Source organism: Petaurus breviceps, unplaced genomic scaffold (assembly GCF_028583685.1).
Source record: "Petaurus breviceps papuanus isolate PSGF00001 unplaced genomic scaffold, PetGlider_PUasm1.0 90994, whole genome shotgun sequence".
Taxonomy (NCBI): domain Eukaryota; kingdom Metazoa; phylum Chordata; class Mammalia; order Diprotodontia; family Petauridae; genus Petaurus; species Petaurus breviceps.
The window spans coordinates 1,931,624-1,953,688 of record NW_027187393.1 but is presented as its reverse complement, the minus strand read 5'-3'; the positions used below and the strand labels follow the sequence as shown (position 1 = coordinate 1,953,688).

Sequence of the window (22,065 nt, the reverse complement as noted above, 5' to 3'; positions counted from 1 at the left end):
AGAGATGATCTTTAAAAAGCACTTCTAGTCTTACATCCCATAAACTTATTCTCCTAGTCCATTCCATTAAAACAGTGTTCTAGTTGTTAGAAAGTTCTTCCTTATAGGAAATAGCAATCTACCTTGCTACCTTTCTACCCACTGCTCCTACTCTGATGCGAAGTACTTCAAATGTTTTTAGATTGTGTTCATGTCCCTCTTAAGTTGTCTCTTAGAATGATCAAAGTTAAACTAACTAAAGCTAAACATCCATAATTCCTTTAGCCTGTCCTCATATAATGTGGTTTGAAGTCCCTTTTGCATCTTGGTTACCCTCTCCTAGACACACTAGAGCTTGCCAATGTCCTTTCTAAAATGTAGTGCCTAGAACTGACCACAGTACTCCAGATATGGTCAGACAATGATGGAGAAGAGCAGGACTATCACCTCACTTGTTCTGGACCCATTACTGAAAGTAGAATCCCTTCAGGGATTCTACCCTCTCTGGTTTTGGCAAGTTGGGTTCTTCTAGGGGTGGCTGCTACTCAGGGTTCCAAAGGTAACACTGCAGGTAACTATCCTAATACTGAATCTCATGAGCCCCAGTTGTTTGTTTCCCTTTAAAAATAAGTCAGTAGGCTCGGTTCTTTAGCACTGACACTTGCTTAAATTGCATAATAAAAACAGTAGCTACAAGCATTTACTCCAAATTTGGGGCATAATCTCCCACAAATACTGAATCCCTGAGGGGAAGAGTAGACACAAACTTAGAATACAGTGGTAGACTTCTGGGTTAGTTGACCAACATGCAAGACTTGACATTTTATCCATTGATCATGATCTCTCAAATCTCTCCAAAATAAGACACACAAGAAATATAACAATTTCAGCTGCCTCTATGGTCTAGGACACCAAGAACCCTAATGGGGTAGCAATCCTATGAATAAAGAAGGCTAGTCCCTAACTCCTAATGCCCTCAATCAATACCACCACCACCCCATCACTCACTATTCTTGGGCAGGGCTACTACACAAGCCTACCTAAAGGCTCACAACAATTTTATCCACCTGTGCTACAGAAAATCAAAAGGCATTTTTGGAACTGGTCATGGTAGTGCTCTGTGCTGCAACAAAGCTTAGACAAAGAACTAAGGAACAGATGAAACTGGCAAAAAGCACATGTGTGTGGCTGTGTGGCACTCAACTAAGCCTGGGAGAAAGAGCCCAGTACACAGCTGGGACCAGTTCTGTTCCCTCCCATCCCCCAACAAGTCACTTGAGGCAGACTAAAGTCAGTGAAAGGTGAATTGCCCAATGTGGGAGGAGCTTGATAGAATTTTGAGGTCCAGACACCAGAGAAACTATTGTTAAAGGAGTCAAAAAGTGAGCAATAGAAATCTAAGAAAAAAGACCAAAATTATCAAAGATCTAAGGGGGATGGAAAATCAGTTAACAACCTTGAGCATTAATAAAGAAATCAATAGGGAGGATATTAATAACAGACAGAACTATGACCACCCAAATCAACTAAAAGAATACAGACAACTACAAATAAATATTGCAAGACAAAGGAAAATTAATACCTGATGAGACAAAGGACCCTATGAATTCCTAAGAGAGCACAGAACCACAATAGTTTGTTCCTGCATAAGTTAAAAAGAGAAATAAGAATCGTGAAAATGGAATGTATGACCTGTATAGCAGGAATAGTTGGCAAAATAATGGTACATAAATTGTTCTCAAAAACTGAGAATTACTCTACCAGATTCCTTTTATGAGACAAATGTAGTCTTACTACCTAAATCAGGGAAGGATGAAGTATAGAAGGAAAACTATAGACCTATATCATTAATGAATTTTTTGTAAATGTTAAATAAAATCCTATCAAACAGACTACAGTGATTTATCCAAGAAATCATTCATCATGACCAAGGTGGATTTAAACCAGGGATGCAAGGATGATTCAACATTGGGAAAACACAATCATACATCTAGGTTCTGATTAGTACAAATAATGGGTCCCCTTAAATTATCATATTATTTGAATTCACACTGAATATTTTCAATGGGCTAGAACTAATGGCTATATTTTACAGAATTTTAACTCCAAGTAGGATGAGTTTGAGTACATGGGACCACTTTAATGAATTCATTATTTAAACTAATTGAGACCTAGCTTACTTAAAAAAAAAAACTCCCAAACCACATGGTTTTCTCAATATATATGGGGAATGGGGTAGGGAAAGGTTTTGATAAAAATATAGCATTCATTTATGCTCAAATAAAAATACACACAAAATGTAGGAGTAAAGAGACTTTTTTAAAAAATTTGATAAAAAATTATCTACCTAAAACCAAAATTAAGTATCATGTGCAATATAGATACACTAGAAACTGTCCTAATAAATAAATACAGGACTAAAACAAGGATGACCACTCTTCACAGTATTATTGTATATTGTGTACCTAATATATTCCACTAATCATTCTCTCCATTTCTTATCCAGTACCAAATTGTTTTTGATGATTATAGCTCTGTAGCATAGTTTGAGATCTAGTACTATTAGGGTCCACTCCCTTTGCATTTTTCTTCATTTATTCCCCCGATACTATTTTTTTTGTTCCTCCAGATGAGTTTTGTTGCTTTTTTTTCTAGCTCAGCAAAGTAATTTTTTGGTAATTTGATTGGTATGGCATTAAATAAGTAAATTTAGGTAGTATTATCATTTTATTATATTGGCTTGACCTACCCATAAGCAATTAGTATTCAATTATTTAGAGCTGTCTTTATTTGTGTGGAGTGGTTTATAATTGTGTTCATATAGTTTCTGTGTGTGTCTTGGCGAGTACACTTCCAAGTATTTTATGCTATCTATTGCAATTTTAATTGGAAATTCTCTTTTCTCTCTTCCTTCTGGATTTGGTTGGTAATATTTTAAAATGCTGATGATTTGTGCTCTCTGCACTATTATTTGATATAGTTCTTGAAATGCTAGCAAGAGCAGTACCAGAAAAAGAAATTAAAGGTGAAAAAATAGATAAAGAGGAAATAAAATTATCCATATTTGCTAACATGATAATTTACTTGGAAAATCCTAGGAAATCAGCAAAGATACTCATTAAAATAGTAGCTTCAACAAAGTTGCAGGCTACAAAAATAAATTGTCAAAAATTAAAATGTTTCTACATAATAATAACAAAACCCAGGAGTCAATAATAAAAAAGGAGATCCCCTTCCAAATGACTACAAAACACATAAGATATCTGAGGATCAGTATACAAAATACTTGTAGAAATTCCATTTAAAAGTGTTCCATAAGCTAAAATGTATAATTTTGACTACATAAAATTTTAAATGCTTTACACAAAGAAAACCAATGAAGCTAAAATTAAAAGAATAGCAGTCAACTGGAGAAAAAAAAACTGTAGGAAGTTTCTCTAATAAAGGTCTCACTTCTAAAATATATAGAGAACTAAGTCAAACTTGTTAGAATAAAGCCATTCTGGGGGACAGAGCCAAAATGGCAGAGTAGAAACAGGACTTCCCCTCAGCTCCAGCTTCCACCTCCTCCAATACATGTAAAAAATGACTCTAAACAAATTTTAGAGCTACAGAACCCACAAAGTGACAGAGAGAAACAAATCTCCCACTGAAGGCAGCCGGCAGGCCAGTAGGAAGGGGCTATTGCACCAAGCTGGGAGCCCAGCCCAGCCCTGCCATGAGCTGCGGTTTTGGCCCCAGGGCAGCCCCGACCAACAGTGGCCTGACCAGACTTCAGGAGAGTGAAGCAACCAGCAGCTGTGGTAGTTTCCAGACTTCTCAGTGCATCGATGCCAAAGACAAAGTAAAAGGTCAGTGTGGAACTCTGTTGGAACAGGAGTAGACGGAAAAGCACAGTGCAGCCCCAGCCCCCAGGGTGAGAAGCAGCAGTGCAGCAGCTGTGAAGCCACTGCCACATGGTTGCCTCAGGAGCTCCCAGCCTGCAGATCATAGGGTGACCAAACAATCATTCAGAGGGTAGTTGCTCTTGCTTTGACCTACTTGGATCTGGATCTCAGTCTTGGGTGGAGGACCTGGGGTGTGTGGCCAGGTGCCAGAGCCTGTGGGAGGTGTAGAGAGGGTGCCCTCCTAATTGCTCTGGCAGCTGCAAAAACCCCAGTGATTTGGGATGAAGCTCTTTCCATTCTGGAAGCAGAGTTCTACCATGGCAAAGAGATCAAAAGTCAAGTAATTGGCTGGCAATATGAGCAAGCAAAGGAAGCACAAACAGACCATAGAATCCTTTTTGGGGACAAAAAATATCAAAGCATAGAGCAGGAGGAAGACAGAGAAGTTAGAACTCCTGCATCAAAAGCTCCCAAGAAAAATATGAACTGCTTACGGGCCATGGAGGAACACAAGAAGGATTTTGAAAACCAAGTAAGAGAAGTAGAGGAAAAACTGGGAATAGAAATAAGATGATGCAAGAAAATCAAGAAAAGCGAGTCAACAGCCTGACTGAAGAAAATAACACCTTAAAAAATAGACTAACTCAAATGGCAAAAGGGGCCCAAAAAGTCAATGAGGAGAAAAATGCCTTAAAAAGCCGAATTTGCCAGATGGAAAAGGAATTTCAAAAAATCACTGTAGAGAATAATTCCTTCAAAATTAGATTGGAGCAGGGCGGCTAGGTGGCGCAATGAGTAGAGCTCCAGCCCTGGAGTCAGGAGAACCTGAGTTCAAATCCGGCCTCAGACACTTGCCGTGTGACCTTAGGCAAGTTACTTAACCCCAATTGCCCTCCAAAAAGCAAAAACAAAACAAAACAAAAATTAGATTGGAGCAAATGGAAGCTAATGACTTTATGAGAAATCAAGATGCTGTTAAACAGATCCAAACAAATGAAAGAATAGAAGACAATGTGAAATATCTCATTGGAAAAACCACTGACCTGGAAAATAGATCCAGGAGAGATAATTTTAAAATTATTGGACTACCTGAAAGCCATGATCAAAAAAAGAGCCCAGACACCATCTTGCAAGAAATTATCAAGCAAAATTGCCCTGATATTCTAGAATCAGAGGGAAAAATAGAAATGGAAAGAATTCACTGATAGCCTCTTGAAAAATATTCCAAAAAGAAAACTCCTAGGAATATTATAGACAAATTCCAGAGTTCCCAAGTCAAGGAGAAAATATTACAAGCAGGCAGGAAGAAACAATTTGAGTATTGTGGAAACACAATCAGGATAATACAAGATCTAGCAGCTTCTACATTAAAGGATCAAAGGGCTTGGAATACGATATTCTGGAGGTCAAAGGAGCTAGGATTAAAACCAAGACTCACCTATGCAGCAAAACTGAGCATAATGCTTCAGGGGAAAATATGGTCATTCAATGAAATAGAGGATTTTCAAGCATTCTTGATAAAAAAAACCAGAGCTGAACAGAAAATTTGACTTTCAAATACAAGAAGCATGAGAAGGTAAACAGGGAAAAGAAATAATAAGGAACTTATTAAAGTTGAACTATTTACATTCCTACATGGAAAAATAATAATTGTAACTCATAAGACTTTTCTCAGTATGAGGACAATTGAAAGGAATATATATGTATGTATAGGAGGGTGTAAGTGTATATAAATATATATGTGAGGGTGTGTATATGTGTGTACATGTATACATAGACAGAGGGCACAGGATGAGTTGAATATGAAGGGATGATATCTAAAAAATAAAATTAAGAAGTGAGAGAGGAAAGATTAGGATAAATTATCTCATATAAAAGAGGCAAGAGAAAACTGTTACAATGGAGAGCAAGAGCAGGAAGGTAAAAGGGAATGTGACAACCTTACTCTCATTGAATTTGGCTTAAGAAGGGAATAACATACACACTCAATTGGGTAATTTACCCTACAGGAAAATAGGGGGGGAAGGGGATAAGAGGGGGGATTATAGAAGGGAGGGCAGATTGGGGGAGAGGCTAGTTAGAAGCAAACACTTTTGAAAAGGGACAGGGTCAAAGGGCAAAATAGAATAAGTGAGGGGCAGGATAGGATGGAGGAAAATATAGTTAGTCTTTCATAATATACTTACTATGGAAATGTTTTGCATAACTACATATGTACAACCTATATTGAATTGCTTATCTTTCCAGTGGGGGTGGGTGAGGAGGGAAGAAAGAAAAAAATCTGGAACTCAAAGTTTTAAAAACAAATGTGTATAAAAAATTGTTGTGTGTATGTGTGTTTTTTTTTACATGCAACTGGGAAATAAGATATACAGGCACTGGGGTATAGAAATCCATCTTGCCTTACTATAAAGTTGGGGGTGGAGGTTCGGGGGGATATAAGAGAGAACAGATTGGGGAAAGGGGTATTCAGTAGGCTAGCTATTTTGGGGTGGGGGTAGGGGAAAGATGGGGAGAAAAATTTGTAACTCAAAATCTTGTGGAAATGAATGTTGAAAACTAAAAATAAATAAATAAATTGAAAAAAAAAAAAGAATAAAGCCATTCCTCAATTGATAGATGGTCAAAGGATATGAATAGATAGTTTTCAGAGAAGAAAATCAAAGCTATCAGTAGTTATATTTTTAAAATGCTCTGAATCAGTTATAATTATTCAAATACCAATTGAAACAATTCTAAGGTACCACCTCACATTCATCAGCTTGGCAGAGATGACAAAAAAGAAAAATAACTAATGCTGGAGGGGGTGTGAGTAAATAGGTGCACTAATGCACTGCTGTAGCTGTGAACTAGTCCAACCATTCTGAAAAACAGTTTGGAACTAGGTCCAAAAAGCCATTAAGCTGTCTACGTCCTTCGATCCAGCAATACCCCTACTAGATCTATTGTTCCAAAGAAATCAAAGAAAGAAGACAAAGACCCATATGTACAAAAATATTTATAGCAGTTCTTTTTGTAGAGGCAAAAAAATTGGAAATTGAAGGGATGTCCATCAACTGGGAAATGGCTGAACAAGTTATGGTATATGACTATGATGGACTACTACCATGCTATAAGAAATGATAAAGGGGGTGGTCTCAGAAAAACCTGAGAAGTCTTATAGGAACTGACAGAAGTGAGCAGAACCAAGGGAACAATTTATACAGTAATAGCAATATTGTAAAGATAATCAATTTTGAAAGATTCAGTAACATTTTACAATACAATGATCAACCACAGTTTCAAGGATTCATGATGAACTGTGCTAGCTACTTCCAAATTGAGAACCAATAAGCTCAAAGTGCAGACTGAAGCACATTTTCATCTATTTTTTTTTTTGGAACATAGCTAATATGGGCATTTGTTTTGCATGACTATACATATTTGTAATAAGTTCTATTTTTCTTGCTTTCTCAGCGAATGGAGTTAGGGAGAGAATTTGGAACTGAAAATAAAATAAAATAACTTTAAGTGCTCTTTATAGAAATTACTTAAATAGTGTGAGGACTATTCAGGGGTCATAGATGTGTCTTGCCAATATAATAAAAATAACAATATTACCAAAGTTTATTTATAGTTTTAAGGTTATACAAATCAAATTGTCAAATAAATTCATTGGGAAAAATAAAGATAAAGAGAATAAAAATGAAATATCAAAGGAAATAATGAAAAGATGTAGGAAATAATGGGGTATTAACCCTTCTAAAACTCAAATTATATAATAAAGCAACAGCCAGAAAAAAATAGCTGGTATTGATTAAAAAATAGAGAGGTAGATCAAGGGAGAATCAGAAACAAGAGAACTCAATAAACCAGTACACAATTAACCAGGAAACATAAATTAATTAGGAAAGAATTGCTTCTTTGATAAAAAAAACAGCTAGGAAAGCTAGAAAGCAATCTGAAAGAAATTAGACTTAACCCAATACCTTATACAACATTCCATAATATATTCTAAACAGATACAAGAACTTAATAGTAAAGATCATATAGTAAAAACAATTAGAGGAGAAGCAGATTGTATACATCTCATAGCTATGGGTAAGAGATGTATTATATATATATATTACTTATCTAATTAAATATTTCACAATTACACATAAAAAATTTAACATTCATTTCAAAAAATTTTGAGTTCCAAATCCTCTTCCTTTTTCCCCTCTGCCATCTCTTGAGAAAACAAGAAAGATGGTATTGATTATACATCTGAAAATCATGCAAAACACATTTCCATATTAGCCATGTAGCAAAAGAAAACATACTCACCAAAAAAAAGAAAGGAAAAAAGTATGCTTCAGAGTTAATCAGTTCTCTCTCTGGAGATGGATAGTATTTTTCATCATGGGTCCTTTGGAATTGTCTTGGAACATTGTCTTGATCAGAATAGCTAAGTATTTCACAGTTGAGCATTACAATGTTGCTGTTGCTATGTACAATGTTCTGGTTCTGCTCACTTCACTTTTTGTCAGTTCATATAATTCATCCCAGGCTTTTCTGAAACCATTCTGCATATCCTGATAGCACAATAGTATTCCATTACAACCATCTACCATAATTTGTCCAACCATTGCCCAAATGATGGGCATCCCTTCAATTTCCAATTCTTTGCCACCACAAAAAAAAACAGTAGCTATAAATATTTTTATATAAATAGGTCTTTTTCCCTGTTCTTTGGTCTCTTTGGGATACAGACCTAGTAGTGGTCATTGCTGGGTCAAAGAATACACACAGTTTTATAGCCCTTGGGGAGAAGTTTCAAATTGTTCTCTAGAATGGCTGTACTAGTTCACAACTCCTCTAACAGTGCATTAGTGACCCAACTTTTCCACATCCCCTCTAGCATTTGTCATTTTCCATTTCTCTCATGTTAGCCAATCTGATAGGTGTGAGGTGGAATCTCAGAGTTGTTTTATTCATATTTCTAATTAGAGCATTGTTTCATATAACTATTGACAACTTTGATTTCTTCTGAAAACTGTCTATTCATATCCTTTGACCATTTATCAACTGGGAAATGGCTCATATTTTCATAAATTTATCTCAGTTCCCCATATATTTGAGAAATGAAGTCTTTATCAGAGAAACTTGAAATTTTTTCCCAGTTCCTTGTTTTCCTTGTTTGGTCATAACTCAGATCTAACAGATACTTTTTCCCCTGCTCCCCTAATTTACTTATGATATCACTCTTTATGTCTAAATATTTATCCATTTTGACCTTATCTTGATATATGGTGTGAGGTGTTGGTCTATGCCTGGTTTCTTCCAAACTACTTTCTAGTTTTCCCAACAATTTTTGTTAAATGGTAAGTTCTTACACAAAAGCTTGGATTTTTAGGTTTATCAAGCACTAGATTACTATAGTCATTTACTACTGTGTATTGTGTATTTAGGCACCTAGTCTAGTCCACAGATGCACCACTCTATTTCTTGGCCAGTACCAGATTGTTTTCATGATTACCACTTTGTAATATAGTTTGAAACCAGATACTGCTAGACTGTCTTCTTTCAGTTTTTTTCCCATTGATTCCCTTGATGTTCATAATCAATTGTTCTTCCAAATGAATTTTGCCATTTTTTCTAGAACTATAAAATACTTCTTTGGTAGTTTTATTGATATGGCATTGGATGAGTAAATTAACCCATACAGAATTGTCATTTTTATTATATTAGCTTAGCCTACCCATGACAATTAATATTTCTGGGAGATGTATTCTTAACCAAATGGTAGATAAAAGCAATCACAAAAGATTAAATAGATAACTTGGATTACTGAAAACTGAAAAGCTTCTGCACAGATAAAATTAATGCACCTAAATTTTTTTTAAATGAATAAAAAAAGAATCTTTGCATCAAAATTCTCTGATAAGGGTTTTGTATATAAAATAGGATGTGTGTGTGTGATTTCCCAATAGATAAGTGGTCAGAAAAATAAATAGTTCTCAAAAGAAGAATTGCAAACCATTAACAGCCACATGAGAGAATACTCCAAATCGCTAATAATAAGAAAACACAAATTAAAACAACCTTGAGGTTTCACCTTACACCCTCAAAATTAGGGGGGGGATAACCAAAAAAATGTGAATAGTCAATGTTGGAGGGGTTGTAGGAAGATAAGCACACTGGTGCATTGTTGGCAGAGTTGGGAATCAGCACTATCATTTTGGAAGCCAATTTAGAATTATGCAATTAAATGGCTAAGGGTCCATACCCTATGCCCCAGAGATTACCTTGTTAGGTTTATATCCCAAGAAAGCCACTGATAAGAAGAAAGTCTCCATAATATTCCAAAATATTTATAGTAGCGCTTTTTGTGATAGCAAAGAATTAGAAACAAAGTAAATACTTATTGATTGGGGAATGGTTAAATAAATTGTGATACATAAACACAATAGAATATTACTATTCTATAAGAAATAATGAATGTGATAAAAACAGAGAAACATGGAAAGACCTACATGAATTGTTACAGTGTGAAGCCAAGAAAACAATATATATAATGACTTCAATGGTGTAAAGAACAACCAAAATAAAAAATCAAAAGTAAATGTTGCAAATTTTTTTTTTTAAAGCATGGCATTAAAGAAGAGATATGCGAAGTTGTTCTCACCTCATCCCTTTGCAGAGGTTTGGATTTTCAGACCTTTTCAATGTATTAAACCTTTATACTGATTTTCTTTTCTCTTTTTAATTTATCTTTTAAAATGTTACTCGTTATATTGGAGGACTCTCTGGAAGAGGGAAAGGAAAATACTGGGGAAAATTATGATAATGTAAGAAAAAAGATTAAAGACATCAATAAAAATATGTATTTTTTTAAAAGTACAGTGGTAGTGATGCATGTTTAGGGAAGAAACATGGCCAAGGAAACTCACAGCTCATGAACTACAGGACTTTGATGTCCTGTCTTTCTCTGGAGGAACCTCATTAAGTTAATTCTGGGGTATAGCATCAGTGATGGATTAGTCACTCTGGCTGGCTCTTTGAAGAGGATAGTATCTCAGTTGGATGGGTCAATCCACAGCCAGGCTGGGTCAAGCAAGCCACTCAGCTGTGGAGCTGGCTCCTCTCCAGGAGGCTGTGGTTGACAGTGTCCCTTGTCTCAGAGATCCAGAAGAGAACTGAGAAAAAGCCACCATATCAAGCAATTAAGTGGTCATTGATAACTTCGAGGAGAGCATTTTTTGCCAGTTGAGCTTTTTTGGGGAGGGGACAGGATGGGATGGACAGGGTGGATCTCAGTTCTATCATCCAACTCATTAACTATCCCTTCCAAATATATGTTATTTGAGAATTTTATAAGTATGCTATATATGCCTTTGAAGTCTTTGATAACAATTCTCTTCTGCATTATTGTGCCATAAGAAACAACAAATACAAAATATTCAAAGAATCATTGGAAGAATTGTATGAATTGATGCAAAATGAAGGCAGCAGAATAAAAAAAAAAGGTTCTTTTTAATGCTTGTAGCTATGTAAATGAAAACAATACCAAAAGGCAACTAATCTCCAGTTAAATACCAGAGACAAAGTTGGTACCAAATCATTAAAGTACATATTCTTTCTTTGGTAACTAGTTGTTACATTTCTTTCTCTTATCACATGCAAATATACAGAAGGAAAAAGTCATTGGTAGAGGGGTTGGTTGGAAAGATAGGAACACTAACTAAAAAAAAACTTGATTCATGACCCCCCCCCCCCGAAATGTTTTTACTTTGGCTGGTGAGTCAGAAGACACAGTTAGTTCAAAGCAAAAGGTTTTGAATGAAAAAAAGATGGTAAGAAAAGTAGCATTATATTCCCTATAAACCTGTACCACATTCTTACACAAAAAAAAACCACCCTACCAGTGGGAAGAGAGCACTTGTCCAGGGAACATTCACAAAGAAGCAAACATTCTAGGGCATGTGTGTGAAGGAGGAACAATCACATCTCTGATGCTACAGCATCACCAATGGCTTGGTCAGCACAGAGTTGCTCCTCCTTGGTCTGCTCTGAAATAGTTTCACAAGATGTGTAGTCTCTGCCCAATGCAGAAGTCTGCATTGTAGAGCTTTTCTCCCTCGTTTTCCTTAAGACTCAGCTCAAGCCATGCTTAAACTTGAAGTTTCATTATCTATGTATAAATATATACACACATATAATAAAATAGAGGGCAGCTAGGTGACCCAGTGGATAGAGTGCTAGGCCTTGGGTCAGGAAGACTCATTTTCTTGAGGTCAAATCTAGCCTCAGACACTTAACTAGCTGTGTGACCCTGGGCAAGTCACTTAACCCTCTTTGCTTCAGTTTCCTCATCTGTAAAACGAACTGGAATGAGAAGGACATGGCAAACCATTCCAATTATCTCTGCCAAGAAAACCCCAAATGGGTCACAAAGAGAAAACCCCAAATGGGTCACACAACTGAAACAAATGAACAAGCACAATGAACTATATGCAATCATATATGTACGTGAACTGTGAACTATGAACATATGAACTGTCATTATACAAGTATATATGCATAGATATATACACATATACAATATCATAGTATATAGTATTAATGTGTCAATGTATATAAGGAAATACATGTTATATATACATATGTATATGTGTGCATATACACATGCATATATAATTAAATATGTGCCGTTATATTTGTGGTGTGTGGAGATATACAGGTATATAATAAAACATGTGCCATTATACATTTACACGTGTAAATATGGACGAATACACACGTGTTAAAAGATGTGGTTATATATTTATATTATGTGCATGCACACATGTATAACAAATCTGTCATCATATATGTGCAAGTGTTGGCATATGCACCTATATAATTAATATGTCATTATATTTAAACATTACGCGTGTGTGTGTTATCGTGAGAAGAAGGCTGGATATGGAGGCAGCAGCCCTGTGTTTCAATGCTGGCTCTTCTGCTCACTATCTATATGACCCTGAGCAAGGCACTTAACCTCTATGGGCATTAGTTCCTTCTCATCTAGAAAATGAGGGGGTTGGAGTAGGCAACTGGAATGTCTCCTCCATCTCTAAATCTGTAATACTATATTGTCTCCCCTGACAATATTTTAAGTTCTTTAAGGCCAGAGACTGTTTTCCAGTCCATGCCTTTGTATCCCCAGCATTTAGCACAGTGCCTGGCACATAACCAGCCTGTCCCTTTATAAGTGATTAATGACTGATTGATGAATTCTAGTTTTAGCTGAAGTCCCCAGCTGAGGGGCTACCCCTTCCACATAAGAGGATGAATGGGCTTCATCAAATCTCTTTGGCTTGGAAAATATAAATTTAAGCTTTAATTCTTTTAGTGAGGGAGGTAGGCCCTTCCAGTGGCAATTCATGGGACTAGATAAAACCCTTTGGCTGTTTTCTCTCTGTAGGAAGTTACTTCTTCCAATTGTCAGTCTTAACTATCTATGGCTTTTCTCTCCAGAAGAGTCTTGTCTCCAAGGACCAAGCTCTTTTGGACTATAATGCAGACTACCAGCTAAGTAAAGTCCACAGGCATTTAAATTTGTTTTTGCACCTACTTCTTTCTCTCCAGAAGCAATGTTTCTGCTCTAGACCTCTATCTGACTTAGGGTTAGAAAGTCCTCTTTAACACCATTCCCTCCCCTTCCTTTGCAGAGAGGTAAGGAGGAAGGAAGTCCATGGATGTGGAACATTGCACATGTCAGATATTTGTAATGTACTGATCAATTTTCTTCTAATTTTTTTCTCTTCCTCTTTTTTAAATCTTTTGTTATAGAGTAGCTTTCTGAGAAGGAAGAGGACACAGGAGGAAAACAATCAATGTAAAAGTAAAAGATCCTAATTAAAACCTATTTTTAGGGGTGGCTATGTGGCACAGTGAATAGAGCAAAGGCCCTGGAGTCAGGAGGACCTGAGTTCAAATCCGGCCTCAGACACTTAACACAAAAATTAGCTGTGTGACTTTGGGCAAGTCACTTAACCCCAAGTGCCCTACCTTCCCCCTCCAAAAAGCAAATTTAAAAAAAACAACATATTTTTAAAATGTCTCCGTTAGATAAGGAAGGGATTTTTGTGAGATTATATACATACGTATATATGTATACACACACACACATATAAAATCTAACATTCTGCCTCCAAACTATTCCTCCCGGAAAGTCATCCCTTATAGCAAAAAAAAATTAAAGAGGAAAAAGATTTTAAAATTCAGTAAAACCAATCAACATATCTAAAAAGCCCTGACATTATTTTAGTGTTCAACATTTGCAGGCCCCCATTTCGGCAAAGGAAGGAAAGTTGTTGTCTTCTCATCTCTCTTCCTTTGTGCCAAGTTTCATATTCCTTTGGGGCAGGCTCTATACATCTTAAGGATTCAGCCATGTGATAATTTTTCCAGCAGATTCTTTTTGGAGCTAAACTACTTGCCCTGGCATGTAGGTCAAATGGGCTAATTTGGGGTTTTTAGGCCTGGGCTGCTTTCCTATCCTTGTGGCATGAGTTCATATAGCTCAGCCAAAAACCCCCAAAGACTCATTACAAAAGTACATTTGTGGAGTCATCCTGAGAATTTTACCTCTGCAGATAGATGCTTAGCTTTGGGGTTTTGTTTTGGGTTTTTTTTGCCGCTTTTAGAATTTAGGGGTTTAAAAAATTTTTTCCTGTTCTTTATTGTGGTGAGTTGGGACAGACTCTCACAAGCACTCATGAAGGTATGAAACTGTAGGAACTTTGTAAAACTTTGTTGAATTTGCAAAATTATGTGTTTGGAGGTCAGTGGAAGTTCCAGGCCCACTCAGCCTGGGAGGTCTGGAATCACACAAAAGATGGTTAATTTGGAGTGCTAATGACCACTGCTGGAATACTACTGGACATTGCTAGGACTCTATGCAGGGAGGCAGCTAGGAAAAGGACAACAGCTAGAGTCTTCCTTCAGGTCCCCAGGGTGTCCTCCAGAATAAGAGATTGACCAAAAGTTCACCAATTTGATGTTAGGACAGTAAATATTTAACTGAGAAATTAATACCTGAGAAATATTTAACTGAGAAAGTGTTAAGGGATTTCCCTCCAACTAATTGGATCAGTCTGTGGTCAGGAAGGCACCTCCCTATGGGGAGTGTTGACATCCACATTGGCATCACGTTGAGGGCAAATGATAGCTCCTGATTAATTTCCTATCACTAGTACCACCCTCAAGATGATTTGGTCAACTAGAACTCTTAGAAGACTGTGCTCTTATCATGATAGCTACCCATCTATGTAAAAAAAGAGAGCTATCCTTTCTTCTACATTTCTCTTGAAACTTTACTCTGCAGCATATCCTGGAAAGGGGTCAGGGCACATAGGGGACTTCTTCCTCTTCTCCTCACCAGAATCAGCTAATGAGGCCTTGGGGCTGAAGCACACGAAGCATGGCCCTATGTCACCGAAGAGGAAAACTTCTGGACCCCAAGAAGCAACAATTAGACTATCCCTCCCCCAGTCTAAATTTTTAATCTGAGATGTTGACCTCCTAACTAAAGAAATGGCAGCAAACAGGGCAAGATTAGAGTATGAAGAGCTCAGAAACAGACATGTGCTTGACCAGATTACCTGAAAAGAGAGCTCACAAGCAATGCTCCTGAACCCCAGCCTCCTATGCAGAAGATATATTTAAATATTCTAGATAATTTGATCCCAGACTACCTTTCTAGAAGTAAAGGGAAATTGGGGAAGCAATGCAAACCCTTGGGGTTGTCTCACAAGTAATCCCAAATTTGGGAGTTAAGGGACTTGATTTCTATGGAGGGAAAGGGTGTACCTGAGCAGCACACCTCTTAGAGGAAGAAGATTGCCCAGGTGGCCCTATGATGGAGGGGTAATGAGAGGGACAAAGACCTGATACTACTATGAGTTATTTGGACAGTGTAGGCATGCTAGGAAAGGAACAGCCTCAAAATCTCATAAAGCAGCACTACAAGTCTAGAAGGGACTGGGTAGTACATGGTAGGAGACCTAGAAATACACTGGAATATCGAGTTGTTGTCCTTCTGGGAACCACAAATTCAATTCCCTATTAATGGGAATTTGTGAGTTTTGAGTGATTTATGTGTTTTCCTTACCTTTTTAATGGGCTCTTTTGAGCCCTTTACAAATTCTGCCTATTCTGTAGGCTGTCCTCTACTCAATATACATTTGTTTCCCTAAGAGCTTGTATGTGAACTGAGCACCATATTTACATTTATTATGTTACATTTGTGTGTAACAGGTATTATGAACCAGGAGTACATTTAGTGGTGTTGCCAAATTTTTATCCATCCACACTTGATTTGTTCTACTTTTTGTATTCTATGTAGAAGCATTTGTTGTTGTTCAGTTGTGGTTGACTTTTCACAAACACATTTGGGGTTTTCTTGGCAAAGATACTGGAGTGGTTTGCCATTTCCTTCTCCTGCTCATTTTACAAATAAGAAAACTGAGGCAAACAGGGTTAAATGATCTGCCTAGTGTCACACATCTAGTAGTATCTGAAGCAGGATTTGAACTCAGGTCCTTCTGTCTCCAGGCCCAGCACTCTATCCAATTCACCACCTAGCTATCCCTATGTAGAAGCACGCTATCACATAATTAATTAATCAATTAGTTAACCAGCTAGGGAGTATCATATCAAGTAGCACCAGCTAACAGCAATCAGTGTAGTAGCTCTGTTAAATGATACTGTGTGTATATGTAGCTTTTTTCTTTTTTATTATTTGTTTTTTAGTTTTTAACATTCGCTTTTATAAAATTTTGAATTCCAAATTTTTTTTCTCTCTTTCTTCTCTCCCCTTTCCCCAAGACAGTATGCAATCTGATTGATATAGGCTACACATGTACAATCATATTAAATATATTTCCACATTAGTCATGCTGTGAAAAGAATCAGACCAAAAGGGAAAAACCATGAGAAAGGAAAAAAGTGTGCTTCAATCTACATTCAGACTCTATAGTTCTTTCTCTGGATGTTGATAGCATATTTCATCTTGAGTCTCTTGGAATCATCTTAGATTATTGTAATGCTGAGAAGAACTAAGTCTATCAAAGTTGATCATCACACAATATTGCTGTTACTATGTACAGTGTCCTCCTGGTTCTGCTTACTTCACTCAGCATCAGTTCATCTAAGTCTTTCCAGATTTTTCTGAAATCTTCCTGCTCTTCATTTCCTATAGAACAATAGTATTCCATTATATTCATATACCATTCATTTAGCCATTCCCCTTTTGATGGGCATCCCTTCAATTTCAAATTCTTTGCCACCACAAAAAGAGCTAATATAATTTTGTAGATGTGGGTTCTTTTCCTTTTTTTATGATCTCTTTGGCTTACAGACCTAGTAGCATAGTTCCAAATTGCTCTCCAGAATGGTTGGATAGTTCACAACTCCATCAACAACACATTAGTGTTCCAATTTTCCCACATCTTCTCCAATATTTATAATTTTCTTTTTTTTTGTCATGTTAGCCAGTCTGAAAGGTGTAAGGTGGTACCTCAGAGATGTTTTAATTTGCATTTCTCTAGTAAATAGTGATTTTGAGCATTTTTTCATATGATTATAGATAACTTTAATTTCTTCATCTGAAAACTGTCTATTCATATCCTTTAACCATTTATCAATTGGGGGTATTCTTGTTTTCTTATAAATTTGACTCAATTCTCTACATATTTTAGGAATGAGGCCTTTATCAGAGACACAGGCTATAAAAAATTGTTTCCCAGCTTTCTGCATCTCTTCTAATGTTGGTTGCATTAGTTTGGTTTGGTGCGGTTTTGGGGGTTTTATGGTGCAAAAACTTTTTAATTTAACATAATCAAAATTATCCATATTGCATTTCACAATGTTCTAATGTTCTCTATCTTCTGTTCAGTCATAAATTCTTCCCTTCTCCATAGATCTAACAAGTAAACTATTCCTTGCTCTCCTAATTTGCATGTGGTATGTCTAAATCATGTACTATACAGTGTAAGATGTTGGTCTATGCCTAGTTTCTGCCATACTATTTTCCAGTTTTCCCAGCAGTTTTTGTCTAATAGTGAGTTCTTATCCCAGAAGCTGGAGTCTTTGGGTTTATCAAACAGTAGATTACTATAGTCATTAACTACTGTGTCTTGTGTACCTAACTTTTTCCACTGATCCACCACTCTATTTCTTAGCCAAAACCAAATAGTTCCTATGATTGCTGCTTTATAATACAGTTTTAGATCTGCTATGACTAGGTCACCTCCCTTTGCATTTTTTTATTAATTCTCTTGATATTCTGGATCTTTTGTTCTTCCAGATGAATTTTGTTATTATTTTTTCAGCTCTATAAGATAATTTCTTTTTGGTAGTTTGATTGATATGGCACTGAATAAGTAAATTAATTTAGAGAGAACTGTCATTTTTTATTATATTAGCTTAGCCTACCCATGAGAAACTGATATTTTTCCAATTATTTAGATATGACTTTATTTAGGTGAAAAGTGTTCTGTAATTTTGTCCATTTAGTTCTCGGGTATGTCTTGGCAGTTAGACTCCCAAATATTTTATATTGTCTACAGTTATTTTAAATGGAATTTCTCTTTCTATCTCTTGTTGCTGGACTATGTGGCTTTTTTTCTTCCAAAGGCTACCAAGAGTACTTAGACTACACAAGTAGGTTACTCCCATCCCACATCCCAATTACCCTAAGTTTTTCTGAGCCCCTGAGCAGCTAGGCTAGTCCCAGGTTCTGTATAAATCCAGAATAATACCAAGAATATAAAATAATTATAAAAATAGGAAAATCTCTCTAGCCTCTACCTCACAGTAGGAAAACATTCTGTTACTAACCAACCACAATTTCATTTTTAGCTGCCATGATACTTACTGAAAAATGAGAAGGTGATTGTAAACAAGCCATAGACTCCCCTCTGACACTTTTACTGTCCACCTTCAAATTCCTGGGCATAGGGATTAAGATAAGAGGAGGAATCAATCCAGCAAGCACTTGGAAAAAACTGAGGAAAGAAAAACAGAGGTTGGCCTTCCTCGTGCTGGTTTCACAACATAGTTTCACAGTCACTGTCAGTATCATCTGTATCCTCTGGTCTATACTGACATTCCTCATGCCATCTTGCTGTTCCCATATTACTCTAGGTTCCCACATGGCTATCACAGCTCTCCAAATCTATCCCAGTTCCTCCTTAGCTGTGTCCAGCTTGGGTAGCAGCAATAGCATCAGTGGAAGGCTGCTCTTAGAAGACTACCTAGTATATCTAAGAGTTCCCAGTCTCTGAGGTATCTTCTCTCCTCTCTACCTGTAAAGAAAAGCCTGGAAGATTGAACTGAAACATCTGAATAGGAAGTTCTTTCCAAGGACAAAGCCCCAAATGGGAGAGGAACTTTGATTGTGCACACTATCTTCCAATCTCTTGAATAGTTCCATCCTTTCCCCAAGCTTCCACTCAGGTGGCAGACCCTGCTACATGAAGAAACATAAACAGGAACTATACACAGGCTATGTTTAGAGATTTCTAAGAGTAAATTTTGGTGGGGACAGATGAGCCAAAGACAAATTTTAAAATTAGGCCCTGGTCCATATGAGCCCAGAGCTTGGAGGAGGTGGTCGTGAACCACAAGCCACACCAGACATATCCTAAGCTTTGAAGAAAGGAGTGTGGGGAGGCCAGTGCTTAATACCTGAAGCCAGGCCTTAGCAATGACAGAGGCCTGTTTGGAACAAGACATAGTCAACCCAGGCCTGTGTTCTTTTGAACTCTACATTTTGGTCACAGAATTGTAGAACAGTAGAATCTGAGAGGACTCTAGTTCTAACCCCATTTTACAGAGGAGAAAAGGGAGTCTTGGAGAGATTAGGCGAGTTACGCCCAAGGCCACACAGGTAGTAAGTGGTAGAACCAAGATCTTAACTAATCTTGTGACTCCAAATCTAGTGCTTTTTCTATTTTAACATTCCAGCTCAGACAGGCCCCTGTTTTACATTCCTCTATCTATGAGATCTTGGTTGCTCTCTCAGAAGGGAGTAAGAATGGTATATTGGGAAGAATAGAAAGGTAGCCTGGTGTAATCAGAGAGCACTGGATTTGGAGCAAGAAGATCTTGGTTCAACTCTATGTCTCAGACAAGTCACTTCCCTCTTTGCATCTATTTTCTTATTTATCAATTGGCTTAGAGGATTTCTAAGATCCAGGTGCTCCCACTCAAGTTCCCTCTGAAATTCTAAGCCCCTTCCAGCTCTTATATTCTGTTTCATCAAGCTCTGAGTTACAGTCTGGCTCTCACCTACTATGGTTTTACAAAAACCAGTCCATCCAGATGGGGGAAGGAAGCTGTCTGCCTCTAGGGAGTGAAGGGTTAAAGGTTTAGGGTAGCAGTAAGAAGCAACAAATAAAAATTCAGAGTAGCATGGTAAGGTTTGTATGAATTGATGATAAGTACAGCAAGAAGAACCTGGAAAACAATACACATAAAGTAAACAGAACATGAAAACAAAACTGAATGATGTACAATTATAATAACCAAGTTTGGCCCTACAAAAGAGATGAGAAAATGGAATTTCTTCCCCTCGCCTTTTTTTTTTTTTAACAACAGTGGGAAATTGAAGTTATGGAATATTGTTTCTCCTAACAGACATAGTTAGTGGGTTGTTTGGAATTGATGACATATTTTTCTTTTTAAATCTTTGTTATATGGGATGGTTATCTGGATATGGTCTGGGGAAGGATATATTTAGAATTAAAATTAATGTAAAAAAAAAAAGGATTGCACCTTTGGCATAAGAAAGGATACATTTCTCTAGGACAGAAAAAAGTGAGCTTTCAAGTGAGCAGCCTGAAGTCCTTCACTCAATTCCTCCAACTGTAGGGGTTGAACTATATGGCCTCCAAGGCCCCTTCAACTTTAAAACTGATATTATGAAACCCAAGGCTCTAATCAACAACAGCAAACATTTTTGTTATCATTCACCTCTGTGAGCTAGGCTTTGGGTACAAATAGTAATAATAAATCACATTTATATAGGGTTTTAAGGACTTTGCTGGTAATGAAATTGGCAGTTCCAAGTTTCATCCTTATCTTGCAAACCAGGCTGACTGAGGTTCAGAAAACTTAACAGATTTGCTTAGTGGAAACCAATTCCTCTGACTCCAAGTTCAATGCTCTTTCCACTATAGATAGAATCCCTACTTATAAGACGTAGCCATGCTCTTAAGGTGCAAAAAAATTTAACTGGAGAGGTGGAGCTAGGCTTTGGACAAATTAGCCTCTCTCAGACTCCATTTTGCCATTTGTAAAATGAATGGGGGCGGGGAGTGAGAGCTAAGGTCCCTTCCAGCTGTAAACATTCCTTGACCCGTCTAGAATACAGCCTGGGACCACCGACTTGGATGAGTTCATCATGCCCACTTCACAGATGGAGGAAGTTGAAGCTCACCCCTGCCTACCTATCATCCCGGATGTTAACGAAAGCCTGTAGGTATGGAGAGTTCTGTCTAGTAAGAGGCCTCTAACAGAGGATGAAACCAGAAAAGATAAGATACCTTATGACGTCATGGGGGCAATCTAAGAACACCCTCCCTTCCCCCTCCCAGCAATGCTTTAGTTACTGCTAAATTCTGACTCTGGGTCCAGAGCGCCCGAGTAAGGCTACCCCCATCCCTGCCACTACCACCCACAATGGAACAGTTTCGAGCTTCAGTCCTTGGACCTCCTGGGGCTGGAACTCCCGGGTTGGGCCGAGCAGGAGAGGTCGGGGTGTGTCCTGGGAAGTGCATTGTGGGCAGGCGAGGGAAGCTAGAGAAAACTGCCACCGGGAAGAAAGGTTTGTGCTGAGCGCTATGAACAAAGAGGATGCTCCGGCAGCGGCAGCGGCTGGGAGCCGCTCTGCAGCAGAAGCAGAGGCATGGCCAATGCGGAGCTCTGAGCCTCTCGCTGCAAAGGATCCCCCAGATCCCTCCCCCCCTCCTCCCCCGGGAGTGGACTGGGCAGGTTCAGCTCCAAGAAGCGCAGTCACCTCCCACAGGGACTCCGAGCCTCCGGAGGTGAGCGGCAGGAGGAACTCCCCCAGGTGCCAGGCGGGTGCCGCCCCAGCCCTCAGAAAAGCCACCCCCGGGGCAAAGGAGCCACCGCTCGGGGGCGTGACTTCCAGTGGACCCACCCCTTAACTAAAATCTTTAATTGGAAT

At 37.8% G+C, this 22,065-nt stretch overlaps 1 long non-coding RNA gene across 5 annotated transcripts; it reads right to left on the bottom strand.

Annotated features, from left to right (window-relative positions):
• Positions 1 to 16,592: 16,592 nt before the first annotated feature.
• Positions 16,593 to 22,065, bottom strand: LOC138153390 (uncharacterized). Of its 5 annotated transcripts, none has more exons than XR_011166367.1 (4): positions 21,895 to 22,065; positions 20,166 to 20,333; positions 18,751 to 18,880; positions 16,593 to 17,067 (listed from the first exon to the last, which is right to left on the bottom strand). It is a non-coding gene; the product is annotated as an uncharacterized lncRNA (long non-coding RNA). The 5 variants fall into 5 exon arrangements; XR_011166369.1 differs by having other exon boundaries at positions 20,166 to 20,222; positions 21,895 to 22,063; XR_011166368.1 differs by lacking the exon at positions 21,895 to 22,065 and adding an exon at positions 21,557 to 21,887.